Here is an 8,960-nt window from a genome sequence, read left to right as displayed (position 1 = left end):
ACCTGAAGGTTTCTCCTCTAGTGTTGGTGAGCACTTGGTTTGCAAGCTTAGGAAGTCTATATACGGCTTAAAACAAGCCTCCCGCCAATGGTATTTTAAATTTCATGAAGTGATTTCTTCATTCGGATTTGTTGAAAATCTCATGGATCAATGCATATACCAGAAGGTTAGTGGGAGTAAAATATGTTTCCTTGTTTTATACGTAGATGATATTTTGCTTGCAACCAATGATAAGGATTTGCTGCATGAGGTGAAACAATTTCTTTCTAAAAATTTTGACATGAAAGATATGGGTGAAGCATCTTATGTCATTGGCATTAAGATCTATAGAGATAGACCTCGAGGCATTTTAGGTCTATCACAAGAAACCTATATTGATAAACTTTTAGAAAGATTTCGGATGAAGGATTGTTCACCAAGTGTTGCTCCCATTGTGAAAGGTGATAGGTTCAATTTGAACCAATGCCCAAAGAACAATTTTGAAAGGGAATCAATGAAAAACATCCCATATGCTTCTGTCGTAGGAAGCCTTATGTATGCTCAGGTCTGTACTAGACCTGATATTGCATTTATTGTGGGGATGCTAGGTCGATATCAGAGTAATCCAGGTATGGACCACTGGAGAGCTGCAAAGAAAGTGATGAGGTATCTACAAGGAACCAAAGATTACATGTTTATGTATAGACATACAGACAATCTGGATGTGATTGGTTACTCAGATTCAGACTTCGCCGGTTGTGTTGATTCTCGTAAATCAACATCAGGATATATTTTTATGATGGCCGGTGGAGCTATTTCTTGGAGAAGTGCTAAGCAGACCTTGACTGCTACTTCTACCATGGAAGCTGAGTTTGTCTCCTGCTTTGAGGCTACTTCACATGGTGTATGGCTTAAGAGTTTCATTTCTGGGCTTAGAATCATGGATTCTATTTCTAGGCCATTAAGAATTTTCTATGACAATTCAGCTGCTGTCTTTATGGCTAAAAACAATAAAAGTGGAAGTCGAAGTAAACACATCGACATTAAGTATTTAGCCATAAGAGAACGTGTAAAAGAACATAAAGTGGTCATTGAGCACATTAGCACTGAATTGATGATTGCTGATCCTTTGACTAAAGGCATGCCACCTCTAAAATTCAAGGATCATGTAAAGAAAATGGGACTTAGTTCCACTTTGTAATGATATTGAAACTCTTATATATTGTGAAAATTTCTCATTTATGTACACATTATTTTGAGAAAATATATTGTTGTTGGACCAAGAATAAACATAAGGTTTATTCATAAAGTAATATTACCACATTAAGATTAAGAAACTAAATACATCGTGATACATGGATGATAATACTCGCTCTTAGAGGACTTATCGCTATGATTCATGTATTTATTTCTTAAGAAAGTTGTTCGAGAAAGATTAATTCAAATTATTAAGATAAACGTATGGACCAAGTGGGAGAATGTAACGGTTATTATTAAATATTTTATTTAATAATAACATAACCGTTCTCATTAAGATTCATAATTCATTATCATGAATTTCTTCATTTATTATGGTTTAAATGATTTCGGTTTCTTATTCTTTATGCATGAAACCGTTATTATTAAATTAAATATTTAATATCATTAAGTTCTTCATTATGGTCCAAACGTTACAAATTTGAATTAATTCTTGAACGTTATGAGTTGGTGATGATAAATGTTCTTGATGGGAGAACATCTATATATACATGAGGATTTTGGTCCCTTGGTTCAATCATCTCTTTGAAGCGAAAGGCTTTCCTACACCATCTAACGTGAGAGTTCTGAGCCGAGAAGAACCAAAGTTCAAGAAGAAACCTCTGCAGAAATTCTTGGCGACAATGGCTGGAGGTACGCTATTTCGTTTCCGCATTAGTTTTATTGTGTTTCTATTACAATGATTTAGAAACACAAGTTGGCTTCATTAAAATTTCTTACATTTGGTATCAGAGCCGAATGACCTCTGCCTTGATATGAAAAAGTTTTCATTTTTATGCCATGAAAATGATTTGATTTTGGTTTCTTCTTGGAAACTTGTTGATATATTTTGTTGAAAATTATGAGGAAATATCATTTTCAACATTTTTAGTCGATAAAATGCTCATATTATGTATGCATATTTAGTTATATTAAATTATGTTTATGAGCAAATTTTTTATGTTTAAAATGTCTAGTGATCCATATAATCTTAATTAATTAAGAATTAGCCACAGCATCCTTAATCAATTAAAATTATATATAAAGTTAAAATAAGGATCACATAAGTAATTAAACATCATATTGTGATTGATTATATTTCGTATAATAATTGTTATCCCACAGGATCTTTTATTATATTTAATATAATTAATCAGGATAAAATATCAGATTATTTTCATAATTTACCCACAGGGATTATGAATTGGAATATAATTTGATAGTTTTATCATAAAGACCATATGAATCTATTTGAATTAAGAATTTAGCCCACAGGCAATTTTTATGTCATGAGATTCATATTTTGGCATGTTTCACATTGGTAAAACATGTAATTTAATCTATTAAGCTTCAAATTTTGACATAAGTATGTTTGATTTTATGCAGTTTCTCAAACTGTTAATTTCTCTGATATTCGATGTGATATTCCCGAACTTAGTGGTGATAACTATAAGATATGGAAGGAGAGAGTTCTCCTCCATTTAGGGTGGATGGATATTGATTATGCTATTAGAAAAGACGAACCACCTATAGTCACTGATACCAGCACTCTAACTGAGATCGCGTTATATGAGCGATGGGAGCGATCCAATCGGCTCAGCGTGATGTTTATCAAAACTAAGATAACTGCTGGCATACGTGGTTCTGTTGACCAGCATGAAAATGTCCGAGACTTGCTAAAGGCTATCGATGAACAATTCATCACTTCGGATAAGGCACTAGCAAACACCCTTATTATGAAATTTTCATCACTTAGACTCACCAACATAAAGGGTGTGCGTGAGCACATAATGCAAATGCGAGATATTGCAGCTCAACTTAAGAAACTTGAGGTTAATATGTCAGAATCCTTCCTGGTGCACTATATTCTGAACACCCTTCCACCTCAATATAGCCCTTTTAAAATTTCATACAATACACATAAGGATAAATGGTCAATTAATGAATTAATGACCATGTGTGTTCAAGAAGAAGAGAGGCTAGTAATGGAATTGGGTGAGAGTGCATTGATGGTAACCACTCGAGGGAAGAACAAAATTAACAAACATCAAGCCAATCAAAAAGCTTATCAGCAGGGAAAAGGTAAAATACCACCCCAAGCTGATATCAAGAAAGAAGCAAGGTGTTTCTTTTGTAAAAGAAAGGGACACATGAAGAAGGAATGTACGAAATTCCAACAATGACTTGAAAAGAAAGGTAAACCAACCTCATATGTATGTTATGAATCTAATATGGTCAATGTTAATATTAACACCTGGTGGATTGACTCTGGATCAACAATCCATATTGCAAACTCTTTGCAGGGTATGCAAAACCTAAGGAAGCCAGTGGGAAGTGAGCAAAGCATCATATCAGGAAATAAGATGGGCTCACATGTGGAAGCAATTGGAACATGCATTTTAACTTTAAGTAGTGGTTTTGTTTTAAAATTGGAAAGAACCTTTTATGTACCAAGTTTCTCGCGAAACTTAATTTCTGTTTCCAGACTCGTACCATTTGGATATTCCTTTAATTTTAAAGACACATCATTTCGTTTATTATATAAATCTGATTGTGTTGGGAATGGTATTTTGTCTGACGGTCTTTACAGTATTTTATTACAAAATGATAATACTCAAGGTTCAATGCATGTTCACGCTGGCATTAAAAGGTGTAATATTAATGAGGACTCCTCTATATTATGGCATCGGAGATTAGGACATATCTCCCTAGAGAGAATTAAAAGATTAGTTAAAGATGGAGTACTTAGTACTTTTGATTTTACTAATTTTAAGACTTGTGTGGATTGTATTAAAGGAAAACAGACCAATAAGTCCAAAAGGGGTGCTAATAGGAGTTCAGACTCATTAGAAATAATTCATACTGATATATGTTGTCCAGACATGGACATACATGGTCAGAAATACTTCATCTCCTTTATAGATGATTACTCACGATATATGTATATATATTTGCTTCATAATAAAAATGAAGCATTGGATGCCTTCAAAGTCTTTAAGGCTGAAGTTGAGAACCAATGTGGTAAGCAAATTAAAATTGTGAGATCAGATAGGGGTGGAGAATATTATGGTAGATATACTGAAAATGGACAAGCACCTGGTCCTTTTGCTAAGTTTCTTCAAGAACATGGGATTATTGCCCAATACACTATGCCTGGTTCTCCAGACCAGAATGGTGTTGCAGAAAGAAGAAACCGAACATTATTGGACATGGTGCGGAGTATGCTTAGCAACTCCAATCTTCCTAAGTTCTTGTGGACTGAAGCATTAAAAACGGCTGTGTATATATTAAACCGAGTTCCAACTAAGGCTGTCCAAAAGACACCATTTGAACTATGGAAAGGTTGGAAACCGAGTTTGCGACATATGCGCGTTTGGGGATGTCCGTCTGAAGTTAGGATATATAATCCACAGGAGAAGAAACTGGACCCGAGGACTATTAGTGGGTATTTCATTGGATATGCCGAAAAGTCCAAAGGTTACAGGTTCTATTGTCCATCTCACACAACTAGGATTATGGAATCAAGAAACGCTAAATTTCTTGAGGATGATGTGATTAGTGGGAGCGATCATTTCAGGAACATAGTTTCCGCACATGATCATACAGAATCTCAACCTTCCACATCAAATGATAGATTGGTTATAGTTCATAGCACTCCTCAAGTACAAACTAGTGCTGAACAACCAATCATTGAAATTCCACAAGTTGTTGATAGTATTCTAATAGATCAAGCAGTTCAGGAATTACAACAAGCTCCTGAACAACTAGTTGAACCACAAGTTCCTCAAGGAACCATTGGTACAACATTAAGAAGATCTACTAGAAATAAAAGATCAGCAATTCCTAGTGATTATGTTGTATATCTACAAGAATCTGACTATAATATTGGATCCAAAAATGATCCTGAAACATTTTCACAAGCCATGAGTTGCAAAAAGTCAAATTTGTGGCATGATGCTATGAAAGAAGAGATGAATTCCATGATGAGCAATGGAGTCTGGGATCTTGTAGAGTTGCCTAATGAAGCAAAGGCCATTGGTTGCAAATGGGTCTTTAAAACTAAGAAAGATTCGTTAGGCAACATTGAGAGATACAAGGCAAGACTTGTTGCAAAGGGATTTACTCAAAAAGAGGGAATCGATTATACAGAGACATTTTCTCCTGTATCTAAGAAAGATTCTCTGCGTATTATTTTAGCATTAGTTGCTCATTTTGACCTTGAGTTGCAACAAATGGATGTGAAAACAGCATTTCTTAATGGAGATCTAGAGGAAGAGGTTTATATGAAACAACCTGAAGGTTTCTCCTCTAGTGTTGGTGAGCACTTGGTTTGCAAGCTTAGGAAGTCTATATACGGCTTAAAACAAGCCTCCCGCCAATGGTATTTTAAATTTCATGAAGTGATTTCTTCATTCGGATTTGTTGAAAATCTCATGGATCAATGCATATACCAGAAGGTTAGTGGGAGTAAAATATGTTTCCTTGTTTTATACGTAGATGATATTTTGCTTGCAACCAATGATAAGGATTTGCTGCATGAGGTGAAACAATTTCTTTCTAAAAATTTTGACATGAAAGATATGGGTGAAGCATCTTATGTCATTGGCATTAAGATCTATAGAGATAGACCTCGAGGCATTTTAGGTCTATCACAAGAAACCTATATTGATAAACTTTTAGAAAGATTTCGGATGAAGGATTGTTCACCAAGTGTTGCTCCCATTGTGAAAGGTGATAGGTTCAATTTGAACCAATGCCCAAAGAACAATTTTGAAAGGGAATCAATGAAAAACATCCCATATGCTTCTGTCGTAGGAAGCCTTATGTATGCTCAGGTCTGTACTAGACCTGATATTGCATTTATTGTGGGGATGCTAGGTCGATATCAGAGTAATCCAGGTATGGACCACTGGAGAGCTGCAAAGAAAGTGATGAGGTATCTACAAGGAACCAAAGATTACATGTTTATGTATAGACATACAGACAATCTGGATGTGATTGGTTACTCAGATTCAGACTTCGCCGGTTGTGTTGATTCTCGTAAATCAACATCAGGATATATTTTTATGATGGCCGGTGGAGCTATTTCTTGGAGAAGTGCTAAGCAGACCTTGACTGCTACTTCTACCATGGAAGCTGAGTTTGTCTCCTGCTTTGAGGCTACTTCACATGGTGTATGGCTTAAGAGTTTCATTTCTGGGCTTAGAATCATGGATTCTATTTCTAGGCCATTAAGAATTTTCTATGACAATTCAGCTGCTGTCTTTATGGCTAAAAACAATAAAAGTGGAAGTCGAAGTAAACACATCGACATTAAGTATTTAGCCATAAGAGAACGTGTAAAAGAACATAAAGTGGTCATTGAGCACATTAGCACTGAATTGATGATTGCTGATCCTTTGACTAAAGGCATGCCACCTCTAAAATTCAAGGATCATGTAAAGAAAATGGGACTTAGTTCCACTTTGTAATGATATTGAAACTCTTATATATTGTGAAAATTTCTCATTTATGTACACATTATTTTGAGAAAATATATTGTTGTTGGACCAAGAATAAACATAAGGTTTATTCATAAAGTAATATTACCACATTAAGATTAAGAAACTAAATACATCGTGATACATGGATGATAATACTCGCTCTTAGAGGACTTATCGCTATGATTCATGTATTTATTTCTTAAGAAAGTTGTTCGAGAAAGATTAATTCAAATTATTAAGATAAACGTATGGACCAAGTGGGAGAATGTAACGGTTATTATTAAATATTTTATTTAATAATAACGTAACCGTTCTCATTAAGATTCATAATTCATTATCATGAATTTCTTCATTTATTATGGTTTAAATGATTTCGGTTTCTTATTCTTTTTGCATGAAACCGTTATTATTAAATTAAATATTTAATATCATTAAGTTCTTCATTATGGTCCAAACGTTACAAATTTGAATTAATTCTTGAACGTTATGAGTTGGTGATGATAAATGTTCTTGATGGGAGAACATCTATATATACATGAGGATTTTGGTCCCTTGGTTCAATCATCTCTTTGAAGCGAAAGGCTTTCCTACACCATCTAAAGCGAGAGTTCTGAGCCGAGAAGAACCAAAGTTCAAGAAGAAACCTCTGCAGAAATTCTTGGCGACAATGGCCGGAGGTACGCTATTTCGTTTCCGCATTAGTTTTATTGTGTTTCTATTACAATGATTTAGAAACACAAGTTGGCTTCATTAAAATTTCTTACATATTGGGCATCAAGTATCATGCTTTCTTGGTCTGTGTTTGATTATATTTCTTTTGATCACAGATACAACTATACGTTTCAGAGGCCGTAAAAACATCAACCAATAACTTTGATTGAAGAATCAAAACAGAGAGGAAGTCCAAAGCACAAGAAGAAACACATAGAACACCTACCCGAAGAAGAAACGTGATAAACGAGCATAAACAGCAATGATTGAGCAAAAAATGGAAGAGGCTGAGACCTCTTGTGAGACAGGTTGTGCCATGAGCTTTATGAGGAGCAGCTGACAGACATGTCCTTCCTTACTCAGAACTGTGCGCTTCCTACGAGAATCCAAAATCTTATCTCACATCAAAAGAGAGAAACAAAGTATTCGTTCAAAATGCATTCATCAACCGCAATATTTTATAGAGAGTGATTGCCGGGAAATGCTTCTTCTGTCAGTAGCAGCTCAGATGACAGGCACATGTGCCTTGAAAAGCCCCTAATTGTCCTATAAGAAAACCAAAGATCGCCTCACATCATACAGAAACATCTAAGAAATTTGATGAAACGTAGTGCAAAAACACATTTACCAAATACAATTTTCCATTTAAGTATTATCGAAGCTCATGGGCTGTGAAGTATTATTATTTATTTGATTTCTGCAGGGAAGGTGAACAGAATTAATTACCCAATTGAGGATTTCTGCAGCATTGTTGGATGACAAGATCATAACTCCAACAATTCCATGCGCAATGAAGATGTTGATCTCATAATTATGCCCTTCTCATATGGGAGTCTATCCTAACATCTACCTGTGGGGGTGATGCTGACATCGTGATCAGGTGGTGCAGCTTGTGTGCCCCAAACATGACCCCACCTTCTGCACGCGGGTCTCTTTTCAGGTTAATTTATCGGATCCGCAGCTGTAGCGGTCTGCGTTGGATCCGGTAAGCTTAGTACAGGGATCGGACAGGGACCCACGCAACAGATATGATCCGATCCCATTACCGGTAGTTGGCGGACCGTCCTATTAATCATCGCATGCCAATGATGGAAATATGAAAATTTACGCATATGCCCATGCAATTAGTCTCGTAAAAAGGGGATTTTACCCATAATTATTTTATATTATGATTCAAATATCTTTAATAAAATTATAAAAGAATAGTGATTGTGCTTTAACTCGTTTTTCAGGATTGAACTGATTTTTTTAGATAAATCGGACACATCAATTAAATTAAATCATAATTATTCAATTTAATTTAATTATATCTTATATTATCCCTTGATTTTTTTTAAATTATCTCCACCCTTCACCTCCCCTCATATTTCTCCTCCGATCGTCTCCTCCCTCTCCTCAATCACTTCTCTTTCTCACCCTCCGCCGCCTCGTCATTCTACTCTTTCCTTTCTCCTCATCCTTATAGTTTATTTATAAAAATCATAATACTTGAGTTGTACTTATTTATATAATATAATAATAAATATATAAAATTATCTTAAATTCATCATT

This window comes from Musa acuminata, chromosome BXJ1-6 (genome assembly GCF_036884655.1).
Source record: "Musa acuminata AAA Group cultivar baxijiao chromosome BXJ1-6, Cavendish_Baxijiao_AAA, whole genome shotgun sequence".
NCBI classification, from domain to species: Eukaryota; Viridiplantae; Streptophyta; class Magnoliopsida; order Zingiberales; family Musaceae; genus Musa; species Musa acuminata.
Note: the sequence above shows the minus strand (reverse complement) of the source record.